This window comes from Ambystoma mexicanum, chromosome 2p (genome assembly GCF_040938575.1).
Source record: "Ambystoma mexicanum isolate Mex_15411 chromosome 2p, UKY_AmexF1_1, whole genome shotgun sequence".
NCBI lineage: Eukaryota > Metazoa > Chordata > Amphibia > Caudata > Ambystomatidae > Ambystoma > Ambystoma mexicanum.
The window spans coordinates 733,616,962-733,629,407 of record NC_090923.1 but is presented as its reverse complement, the minus strand read 5'-3'; positions in this window follow the sequence as shown (position 1 = coordinate 733,629,407).

The window sequence follows — 12,446 nt, the reverse complement described above, 5'->3', positions numbered from 1 at the left end:
TCCAAATTCAAGATAATATTCATATCTCCACCCCATACAGTCGCAACAGTACATCTGTCAGGACCAGATAAAATCCTGGGGCATCTAGATTGGGCCTGTTTGAATTTACTAAAAGGACTTCCTTGTTGAGTAACTTGCAGTGTAATACAACATAACGACAGTCCGGGTCTATGTGCAATCGCATCAGGTTGAAAGCAACTCGCTTATGTATAAGTGTCATCCCACCTCTGGACTCTGTTGAGTAACCCGTGAAGAACCTATTTGGACCACAACCCCTAGCAAATGTAGCGTTCATGCTCCCCCGCGCATGATTTTCCTGCAAAAACAGGATCTGGATGTCATGCCGGTTCACCTGTGATATCACTCTCCTTGCTTTCGCATAGTTTCCCAGTCTACACACATTCCAACTTAAAATGTTAAGAGTCACTGGGGTAATTGAGAGTATAGACATTTCTGTAGCCTACGCAAACAGGCCTTTGTACTCACATACCAGACCGCATATAAACACACACACTGTTCTGTGACTGACTGAACAATTTTTAGACAATATTTCCCCCCACTGTCCCATTCCCCCCACCCCCCCAATCAGGGTCATGTACCTCCTACAACCCCACTGCCCACTTCTCTAACTGTAGCGTTCAAGCCCAACTTGCACCAGCATGAGTCAACAAGCAACAGCAACCTTGCCTGGGGGGCAGCTGTCTCTGCAGCTGCACACCACAGTGGCGGCACGCCCATCTTAACACTCATATAAGTTCAAGGAATCACGAGCACATAGCAGACAGGTATAGCAAATAGTGTATGCATACCTAGGTACTAGGTCATAGTGACATTCGCAAGAGGGACAACATCTGGCCAGCAATTTCTGAATAAATCAAGATCAACGTCAACAGTACAATAACAGAGGCCATCACAATGAAGACAGGCCTCCATCATCACAGTTCACCGGAGGTCAGGAAGGAATCGGTATATTGGCCTCAATATATGTCACAGCCTCCTCCGGGATTGTAAAGAACAAAGTTTTCCCCTGATGCTGAATGCGCAGTCTCGCCGGGAAGAGCGTGGCATAAGGAGTGGCCCTCTTGCACAGCATTCATTTAACCCCCATGAAGGATTTCCACTCCAGCTGGACAACGATGGAAAAATCTGGATAACTGTGGAGTGTTGTGTTGTCATACAGCAGGGGGCCCTTCACCCTGGCTAGGCTTAGCACTGCATCCCGCTCACGGTAATTGAGGAGTTTCGTGATAATTCCTCTAGCGGGAGCACCAGGTGTAGGGCGTGCAGGCGGTGTTCTATGGGCCCTTTCAACTACAAACATAGAGGAGAAACTTAGGTCACCAAGTAGCTCTTTCAGTAGATTTTCAATTGCCACCTCCATTGGGCCAAGCCCAAAGTCTTCCCGGCACCCCACGCTACAGATGTTGCTTCTCCGCGATCTAGACTCAAGGTCATCACACTTAGATATGGCTCTCTTTAAGTCCATAACCATGGTTGTCACCTGGAACCTGAGGGTGTGGACATCATCCACTACAGTCCCAATGTGGGTTTCTGCTTCCGTCATTCTCGCACAACACGTTCCATTTTACCATTCAGGGTACTGATATTCGTTGTGATGCCATCCAGCTTGTCTGTCTTGGAGGCAAAGCTGTCTTGCATTCCCTCCATCAGCTGCTTGATGTTTGGGGTGTCGGAAAGTGGTTCTGCAGGGTTCAACGTCCCCTGAGCTTCAGGGGATACTTCCTATCGGGGATGCTTGGATTGACGTGCAAATGCTTCCACTTTGCCTTGCTTCTTCTGGCTACCTCCCCCCTTGAGCATTGCTGCGGTCATAGTGTAATTAGCACTCCGCTCTCAAAACCCCTAAGTGGGGCTTACTCCTCCAGTACACCCTCCACAGTGGTGGGGTGACTACAATGTCCAAGTTCAAGCACTCACTAGGGTCCCCAGCGCTGCGTGGGCAACCTGTTGTAATGAAGTGTGGCCAAACTGTGGCCCTCGTCAGTCAATTCCATAGGCACACTATTTGTATACAGAATGATGTAATAGCGCACGTGGCCTCATTGTTACTGCAGCTATCCTAAAAAAACTCAGCTCAGCGTCCACAGCCAGCCTAATCACACGTGCGCCCAGCCAGGAAAGTTTAGTGGAATAATAGCCAGCATTGTGCTCTCCAGCCGATGTCCAGGTCAAAATAGCAGTGTGGATGAGGGCCCCCATCGCACCACAAGACTTTGGCTGCTCCCTTCTCTCCCCTCCTGGCTTGGGTCTCCGGGTACTCTGCTCTCACAAGCAGCCGGGAGCAGCCAGAGCCCTCGTGGTTCACAGCCGGAGCACAGTCCCTGCGCCAACACTTCTCCCTCGAAAAAGAATCTGCCCGGCTACCGCCTCTGGCACCGGCACCCAGCAGCCAATGGAATCCTGCGGCATATCTCTACCACCAGTCCACGGCTCTGCTCCTGGATGACAGGCCTTTTAGGCCACAGCAACAGGCACAGCCCTTATCTCGGAACCCAGCGCGCAGATCACAGCCAAATTGAAACCAGGCCTACAGTCCCTGCTATGTCGGAAACCATCACGATTCCAAAGGTAAAGTCACTTCAAACGGATCTATGTGATTTTACCGAACCCAAAGGGTCGACTTCCAAAAGTTCAAAAATTGAGGGTCAGACTTTTGGGAGTCGAACTTTTGCTATTTGGTCCTTTTGTACAATATCCTTCAAACTGGCTCTTCAGAATAGAGTGCAGGCGGCCAGTCAGGAGCTCAGAGAGGCAGCCATTTTGTGGCTGCTCTACAGTGCCCCCCTCCCTTGAGCCTTTCCTGAAACTGACAGGGTTCAAGTTTTACTGTGTATGTGCAGAAAAATTGACTTGCACAAACACAGTGAAACCGTGAAGCTGGTACTTTGAAGGAAGGCTTTGATCGCCTTTCTGCCTCAGGAAAAATCAAATGCACACACAAGTCGCTCTCCCCCCCCCCCCCGCGCGCCCCATGGATGCAAGTGAACATACAACCATACAACAACGTTATGTGTTATTTCACATCGGAGGGGAGGGAGCTGATGTGCGCACTTGCATTTTGTTAGGCAGAGAGGTGAGGGAAGCCTTTCCTGAAACTGGTGGCGTCAAGGTTTCACTGTGTGTGCAGAAACATGTACTTGCACAAACGCAATAAAACTATAAAGCTGCTACTTCCAAGAAAGGCTTCCATCGCCTAGCTGCATATTGTGCTTTAAAATGTACTATTTGATAGTTGGTCCCCACACCAGACCTTGGAGGTAGAACAGTGGGGCAGAAGTTTGCAGGTTTGCCCCACCCCGTTTCTGAAGTGGCCCCTCCTATCACCAGTTAGCCCCACGCTGCCTGCAGAAATGTAGGTTCTGTTGCGCCCCTTCCCCTTTCAGTGGTATGACACACGAATATACAACTTCGAAGAGCGGTTTTGGCTAATTCTAATCCACAATGCTGCTCCTGGCTGATTACCTTGCTCCTGTTTCAATGTGCTTTACTTCCAGTAAATGTTTTATATATGTGCTGAAGGTTGTTGCATTGCTGATATGTGCGTTGAAAGTTGTGCCTCTTTCAAGACACCATGTATTTAGCTATTTGTAAAAACGCTCATAAGCCTGAAGCCGTCATGTCGCTGGTTGTTCGACATATGAGCGCGTATACCATGTGACTGTCACTCATCCGGTGTGTCCCGAGCTAGGTTGTGTTTCACAGAAGAGTGTAGAGAAAGGTTCTCCTTTCCAGAAGAGCACAATGCTGTCTTTTGGTCACAGGAATTGCAGTAAGTAGCGAACAGAGAACACCTAATTGGTGAAGTGTGAACCATCGAGACGAGCACGTTGGAACCATAGTACCACCAAAAGGCCGCCTTCTGTGGATGACCAGAGGAATCTCATCGGGATAAAAGGAGTCTTTTGTCTTTAGCTAGAAGGTGTGGAAAACAGAAAAGTTTCAGAAGGAGCACTCTCCTGAGTGGCCGCAGCTGAACATGAACAAGTCGTGGAAGCAAAGTCAATCTAGGGAATCAAAGTGAGAGGGGCATTGGTATTGATGCTGGGACTCGTCAAGGCAATGGGCCTGTGGTCTCAGAGAGGACTTCCCGTGGGCGTAGTAGGCTGATGATAAAGGGATCTTGGTTGTGTCTCTATTCAGCTTGAGTTGAGGATCGTTTCGCCAAGAAGCATTTGCTAAAAGGGTCATCATTCGGGTGGAAGAGAAACTGGGTTTTCTCAAAATAGATGGAAAAAGGGAATTAGCAGATTTCAAAAAGTTTAGCCAGGGCGCACATTTATATATTAATGGAAGAAGGGAGGGAGCTGAAATCTGCGCTACTCTAGAAGGGGCCAAAAGTGTAAAGCATTGAAAAGGGGGGAAGGGCCGAGGTAGATTGACTGTGGCTTGATAAAATGCATTGAATCCATGCACGGTTTAGGTTTAAATGTCAAATCCTGGCGAACATTCCGAGGCGGTGATATCAGCTGCCCATCGAGGTGGTGATATCAGCTGCCCATCGAGGTGGTGATATCAGCTGCCCATCGAGGCGGTGCTATCAGCTGGCCATCGAGGCGGTGATATCAGCTGCCCATCGAGGCGGTGCTATCAGCTGCCCATCGAGGCAGTGATATCAGCTGCCCATCGAGGCGGTGATTGAGAACGCAGCACCTAGTTTGGTTGAAAGCTAGCTTGGACTAGCCTGCAATCCACCACAAATCTTTCAACATCTTCCGCAGTTAACATCATTTGCAAGATGGGTTGATAGTTTGCGTGAACAAGGGCGCCAGGAGGTGGATTAACAGTACTCATTTTATCAACCACAGAAAGATTAATGGATGCACTTTCAGCAGGGTGCAAAGATGTAGGTCATTTCTAGATCCCTGCAGAGGGTGCACCACACATCTCATGGCCTGTACTTAAACTAACATACAGAGTCAGTTCAAAACAGTCTCGAAGGATCTGCAAAACAGGAGGACACAGAAAAGGACTCGGAGACAGGCAACCCCTGGAGTTTTGGGACATCTCGGGAAAGTATTGATAGCAGGGCTTCCTGTCAGGGCGTGGCAAGTGCCCATTGGCTGGCATGATATCCATCTAAAACTTCTATCCATTAATATAACTGAAAGTCACTGTTTCCTTCCCCTCTAGTGTTAGTGAAGTGACTGGTGCTATCGGGATTAGCTAGTCATCAAGAAGCTACTTCCTGATTGGTCTTTGATGTCTATTCCAAGGGAAAGAAAGGATCCAGCCAAAGGTGCCTATCATATCACATTTGAAATCCTTGTATGCTTCTGTTTTATTGCTAGTTTCCAATGTGGATACATTTCTGTTCAACAACTGATATTGTTTGCGAATGCTGTTAAGAGTGTCACTTTGTGGGTTTGCTTTAAATGGCCATGAATTGCACATCGTGCGCCTCCCCGCCCGCCTCCAGTTCCAGGAATGTCATTGTGCTTGATGAGTTAGTTACATTTTTTATGGGTTGGCCATTGCATCATTTGGTTTCACAACTGAAGATGAGGTGTTGTGATGATTGATTGGAACTTCCTGGAATGCAGCTGGGGTAAATCTTACATTGCTACTGCATGCTTACCAGCGGTAACTGAATCTTAAATTGCACCCTCACAACTGGTGTACAGCCATGACCCTTTTGTTATGGCGAAAGGGATCAACTTGCAGTTCCCATGTGCAGCTGGTCTTGCAGTGGAAGAGTCCATTAGAACATGCTATTGGCGGGGTATAGGTGTAGTTGCATTTGGGAGATGCAATCGCAACGCAGTACGGCTAAGTCTGTGAGACTGTTAGGGGACATGTGGGGGTCAGTAAGTGGGGGTTTGGTGAACTGTCACGGCCTATTTATGGGTCTGATGGCACTATATGAGTGAGCATTGGTGGTATGTGAGGTTTGCTGCTGGTGTCAGGGTCTGTTTTGGGCTATGTTAGGATTAGTTGGTAAGGGCAATGGTGGTCTTCTAAGAATTATATGAGGGTCTGTTAACAGGTCTGTAGGGATTATGTGACGGCTGTTTGGAGCTCATTGACATCCGCGGATTATGGTATGGTAGTCTGCTATAGGCTGTATAAGGGTCAGTTGGTGATTTTGTGATTGCCTATTAAGGACTATGTCAATATCTTTTGGGCCTAGGTCGTCTACTGTGTTTATGTGAGAGCCCAATAGGCGCCTGAGGCTCTATTAGGAAGTGCAATGTTTTGCATGTTGCTCGGTCCACACACTAAGAGCCAAATTGTCTCCATCGTACAGTTGTTTGTGGGCGAGATAAAGCAACGCGAGAGGTCATTTAAGACCTGTGCGTGAACGTAGGAAGAAACAAGGTAGACTGGATACACACTGCAGTCAGGGCTATTGTCACAAACAGCATGTATTTGTTCATTTGGGTGTTTTCAGAGAATTAGATCTTACCTTGTGGCCGCGTCTATGTGTGTGTCCGGCTTATGGATGTGGTGAAAGAGGAAGATTGGCCCCTCATTTTGATAAGTTCACGTGATTGATTGGCTGTTTTTTTTTCTTTTTTTCGGAGCTTGAAGGACAGCAACCAGTAGATTGTTCTCCAATGTCTGCTGACCGGTCCCTCTCATAGGGGTTGACTGGCCTTAGTCTAGTCCGTTAAAAGGTGCAAGCTATGCGTCAGTTGCTGTCCTTTAAAACCTTGAGGATTTGGGACATGTGGCAGCTGCCTTTCCAAGAAGAAAGAAGAAATATAGGACCTCTCCTAATCTCACCATGCATTGCCATGTGTCTCATTCCAGTTCAGGTGGAAAGAAGGGGGTCATCTGGGAGATGATGGGTCTGTGCTGGCCTTCAGCAATGCTGAGGAGAGAGAGACAAGTCTATAGACTCCTGTTCATAACATAGGCCCTGGACGATCATGAATGGGCACATCCTATAGGAAAGGAAACTGGTGTAGAGTAATAGCACTCTTCAACGAGTGTGGGCCTAATCTGGGGGCCCTCCGGGAACAATGGCCCAGAGCTGGCTCGCTGAGGCTTGAGATTGCCATACCAACGTGGTATGGTGGATTCTTCTAAGACTGGGGCTGGGCATTTGGGGGGGGGTTCTGCATAATTCAGCTTTTTCCATCCCTTCCTACCTAGAATGTAATTGATGTCCCCTACTAAAAAATGGCAGTGCAGGGATCTTGAGTCCCACTAAGATGTTGAGTCAGTTTAAAAGAGATGGTTGAGGATGGGGATGGAAGAGCTGAGACATTCTTAAGGACTGGGGTGGCCCTTTATTCTGATTCATTGGACGATCTGCCAGACTTCCCGCCGGATGCACACAACTCCACTGGACATTAATGTAATATTTAATAAGGTCATGAGACGTTTACTTGCGAAAGTCTATCTACAGAGTCAGCTAACAAAAAGTCTGCGGGGCAAAGTATAAAGGGGACTGCATTCCCCTATTTCCTGACATGGGCAGAACCTCTAAACAGATGATAGCCCAAGATTGCTGTTTCCATTCTGGACTGGTAGCCCTGCATGTGTAACAGGCAAATCAGGGGTGCTATTTGTTGCTGGAAGGCTCTCTAGAATATCATTTCTCATGTTAACCTGAATGTGTAAGTTAGAGTGTGGTAGTAGGGTATGTATTACTGGATCCAGGACAGTAACTCTGACAAGCTCTTGTTTCTATGCATCTATTTACTCTGCCACCTCCTCGCCACTGCCTCCTGCAGTAGCCTGTGCATATGCTGCTCTTCTGCCCCTCCTCTGCCCACAGTAACCATCAAGGTTACTTGGCACTTGCGTTGAATTACATGTAAAAAGGAATTGCTTCCCAACAGGGTATTTAAGCATGCATTTAAGGTGAACCTGACAACATCTACAGCGTGCTGCCACTGACAAAACAAAATGATTTGCACGGTTGAGTTTTCATCAACGCATTCATGGGAAGCAAGCAGGCCCAATAGCTGAGGGTTCTATCCTCCCCATCAGTGACCTACTATTTTAAACATTACTATGCTGAAAGTATTTTTATTGTAGTTTGACCAGGAGAACAAGCAGCAGTCCTACCAATGGGTCCCTTCATGTGGTAAAGTGGTTGTGAGAGGCGGATTTGTGTTGCTAAAACTGGAACTTGTAATCCTAACACCTTCACAATTTAAATCCCCAGATGAAATTCCTTTTATTTTCGGCAACTAAGTCCCACTGTTAAGACAAATATTATAACAACCATACCCCCACCTGCTTTCCTCTAGTTGCCTGGATATAGCATGTCCCGATGCTGCCCTTTTGCTCTGCCCTCGCAGCAAGAGTGTTGCTAGGTCTGGAAAAGATCCGGGGCTACAGGATTGTCGGGGTGTGGGGATAGCTAGCCTTTTGGTTGTAGACCCTGAGATTCTATCCGGGGCTAAAACCAAAAGACCCTGGGCTATAGCTCCCTAAGACCCCCCCTAGCAACGCCTCTGCCTCGCAGAATCAGGCAAGATCTGAGCACAGTCCTCCAAGTGCGCAGGCCTGGGCTCAGAACCCATAGGAGCTGTCTTCAGTAACTTAACCACTGCTCGCTTCTTCTTAACCACAACTTGAGTAGCCCTGGGGCACAGGTAAGCGTACGAATTACCTGCCACCTGTTAAAATGCCACGCTAAGTTTTTCACCCCTATACAACCAATGCTCTTTTCCTTTTTTAGCAATTTAAATGTTGTTTTGAAATTTTATTTATTATTTTGCTTCTGTGTCAAAGGCCCTCTCCGCCTCATTTTGATCATCACCAGGACGTGGCAGGTCCAGGCTCGGGTCTTCAGGTGCAAGGCCCTCCCCGTCTTTTTTTGATCATCACCAGGACGTGGCAGGTCCAGACTCAGATCTTCAGGTGCAAGTATATTATTTTCCCATGGTTCAAAATGTCTGCCTAAATTTGACCCCCCCCCCGCCCTAAACAACCAATGACATTTTTCTTTTGCTTTGTTTTTTTGTCATGTTCTGTTCCAAAATAAAAAAATAGTAATATGTAACGTAACATGACATAGAATCTTATGACATAAGCTACAATAAATAGGGTCGCACGCGTGTTCAAAAATGCAGTTGCCCTACTCTACAGAGCTGTCGATGCACTAATTATACCTGCACCCACAGACAACAAGGGGGAGGGGCAATTTGGATAATTATAGGCACTTTTTGTCTACTATACTATTTTAACCTATATCCCCTCCCCCTCAAACATATTGGAGTCACTGACCAGATTTGGACACACCCATTGGGGTACTCGCAGCAGACTGAGCCAGACCACTAGCATTACAAGTACTGTAATATAGAAAGTAGGTGTCAATACCCCAGTGGGACAATGGCTATGCTGCTCCAACCCTTAATGACAGCCCCTCCCCAAAGCTATGTCAATGTTCCCCATCATATGCCTGGGTACCTGAAATATAAAACAGAATGATTTCTCCTTTACATTGTAACACGGCACCACATTACCACTTTTCCTAGAATGCACTGTGCTTATTAAGAGCAGAAGTTAAAACATATGTTAGAATACAGTGGCCTTCATTACAACACTGGCGCTAAACCATGGCGCTATTAGCACCATGGTTGGTGCCGGTGTTGTAACGGGTCCGCCATGGTTCAATGGGGAATTACCACCCCATTCCAAGGTTGGCGGGGCGGTAATTCCCCATTGAACCATGGCCCTTCCCCATTCCCATTTTCGCCGCATGGGGCTCTATGGGACTCGGGAAGGCGCTAAGTACGGTACCGCAAATTGCGGTACCGTACTTAGCACCAAGGTCCCTTTGAGGGTCCCTACTTTAACGGCTGGTGTAGACCAGCCGTTAAGGTCGGGTCCCGCAAAGGGACCTCGTAGTAAGGCGCTAAGTGTTTAACGGCGCTGCAGCCTTTTTACGGCGCCGTTAAACACTTAGCGCCAGGTTCGTAATGAGGCCCACTTCCCTCATTATGTAGAAATGCTCAACTTGGACGGACACAGGGAGGTATATCCCAGAATGCAATGGGCCTCATTACGAGGCGGGCGGTAAGGGATTACCGGCACCGGTAAAGGCACCGGTGCCGGTAATCCCTTACCGCCCTACTACGAGTTCCCTTTGCGGGTCCTCCCTTAGCGCCTGGTTTTTCCAGACGTTAAGGACGGGAGCGCAAAGGGACTCTGGAGCTATTAGCGCCTTGCTCATTCCCATTGAGCCCTATGGGGCTCAAATGGGAATGTGGAAGGGCCCTGGTGAATGGGGAATTACCGGTCCTGCCAACCTTGGAATGGACCGGTAATTGCTCCATTCACCAGGGCGGAGTCGGAACGAGTTTGGAGGCAGCCATGGCACTAATAGCGCCATGGCTGCCTCCGACCTCGTAATGAGACCCATTATCTCATGCACTAGAGGAGCCTGCATGGTAAACTGTATAACCGCATTGCACTCTGCCTCACAACAGATGCTTGCAGAGAAATACAGGTGCTAGAAAGCACTCTGCTTATAATAGTGTAGATAAGCGCACCGAGCTACTAACCCCTGATACACCCACTTAAAAATTCGATTATGAGTCATATGAATGAACCAACCTCCATCAGTAGGGCTGTTTCTACAGGACAGAGTCAGGAGCATGCAAGATGTTTGTGTATGGTAGGTCTATTATAACCAGCCCATCCCCGCCCTTTGAAAACATACAAATAAAATTAACAGTAGAAAACTGCTTGAGCAGGTTCGAATCCAGACCCCATGGCTGTTCCCTTTTTCAAAAAGAATTGTGTTCAAACCTCTACACTATGAATGTTTTAGTTAAACAATACACTACAGTACATCACTGCGCGTAGAGGATGACGTGCATTGCCTACACTGTTGGCCAATAGATGATGCAGTTTGTTGGGCATGGGCAATGCTGCATGTGCCTTGCGCTACACCATGGAGAGGCCCCGTTCATGTTCTTTTAGGCATATGAACGATGGGATGGGGGGCGGGGGAGATAAATCAATGTGTGGGTGGTTGCTCACCAAGATGCAGGGTACTGCATAATGGCAAAGTACCCATTACCTGCAAGGCAATGTAACAAATGTCAATAAGAGGTGCAGTATGAGGGGAGGAGTCAGGGGGACAGTGTCATACCTTTAACCAGGGGAGAAAATGTGAATGACCTCTGTGGCCGCTAGGGGCAGATGCATTTCCTACAATGATGGCATGGTACTGTGCACAGATAAATGGTGTCTGTAGAGATGACACCTAGAAAGATGCTGTACAAGCATACTATGCACACAGATTAAAAAGATAGGCCGGGGGGGCGGGGGCAGGTGGGGCGAGAGAGGCACGCCATGTGTAGAGAGTTGGCATGGAACGAGAGCTGCTTCACAGAGGTGTACATGGCTAGCCATTGGGTTTAGAGGCAAGTGAGATACTACAAAGAGGAGATACGACAGAGAGACACTAAGGAGAGGGGGACCACAAATGAGAAGTACTTGAGGAGTGTATAAAACACACTATGCAGCTATACCTGCTTATATAGGGTGAGCTAGGATAATTAAAGCCACTTTGTAGAGACAGATACTAGGTATACAGTGATGGAAAGCATGTTTAATATACACTACAGATAAATAATATGCAGAGTTGAGCTATAGAGCTAGATGTTATAGTATGGGGTATACAAGGATGCAGTAGATGCATTGCAGGTGTATTCCATAGACACAAACAACAGAGAGCTATGTTGTGTTGTGTCTGGAGAGACAATCTGTGCAGATAACTGCAGCACAGAGGGATATTACAGAGAGCGAGGTAATATGGGGGAGGTGCATTTAAGAGACTTAAATCCAGTAGAGACAGAAATATTATTAGACAGTATACAGCTGATAGGTGATACCCTCCCTTAACCCCTTTATCACCTCTCTTTCGCTCGTGCCACCCTTAGCCTCACCCTCAGCTGCTTTCTCTCTGTTCATATGGCCCTCTTATTGGGTAACTTCATGTTCTTCTTCTTTCTTTCTTTCTTTCTTTCTTTCTTTCTTTTTTTCTTTCTTTCTTTCTTTCTTTTTTTCTTTCTTTCTTTCTTTCTTTCTTTCTTTCTTTCTTTCTTTCTTTCTTTCTTTTTTTCTTTCTTTCTTTCTTTCTTTCTTTCTTTCTTTCTTTCTTTCTTTCTTTCTTTCCTGCTTTCTTTCTTCCCTCATCTCTTTCTACTTCTTATTCTGTCTTCCCTTTCCCCCTCTCCATATCCTCTTTATTTTTCCTATATCCCATCTCTCGTCTCTCCCCTTCCCCCTTTCCTCCCATCTCCCTACATTGCATCCTTTACCCGCCCTCATTTTACTTTCCTTTTTAGAACCCCCACCCCGTGCTTTTACAGCCCTTCTCCCCTGTGCTCTCCCTTCTTCTTCTTCTTCTCCCTGTTCTTCTTCCCGCCCCCTCGCTCTCCTCCTCTCCCCCATGCTTGGCTTTCCCTCTCTTCAGCAGTTTTAATTTTCCAGGCAGTGCTCTGTGCCGGGTCAAT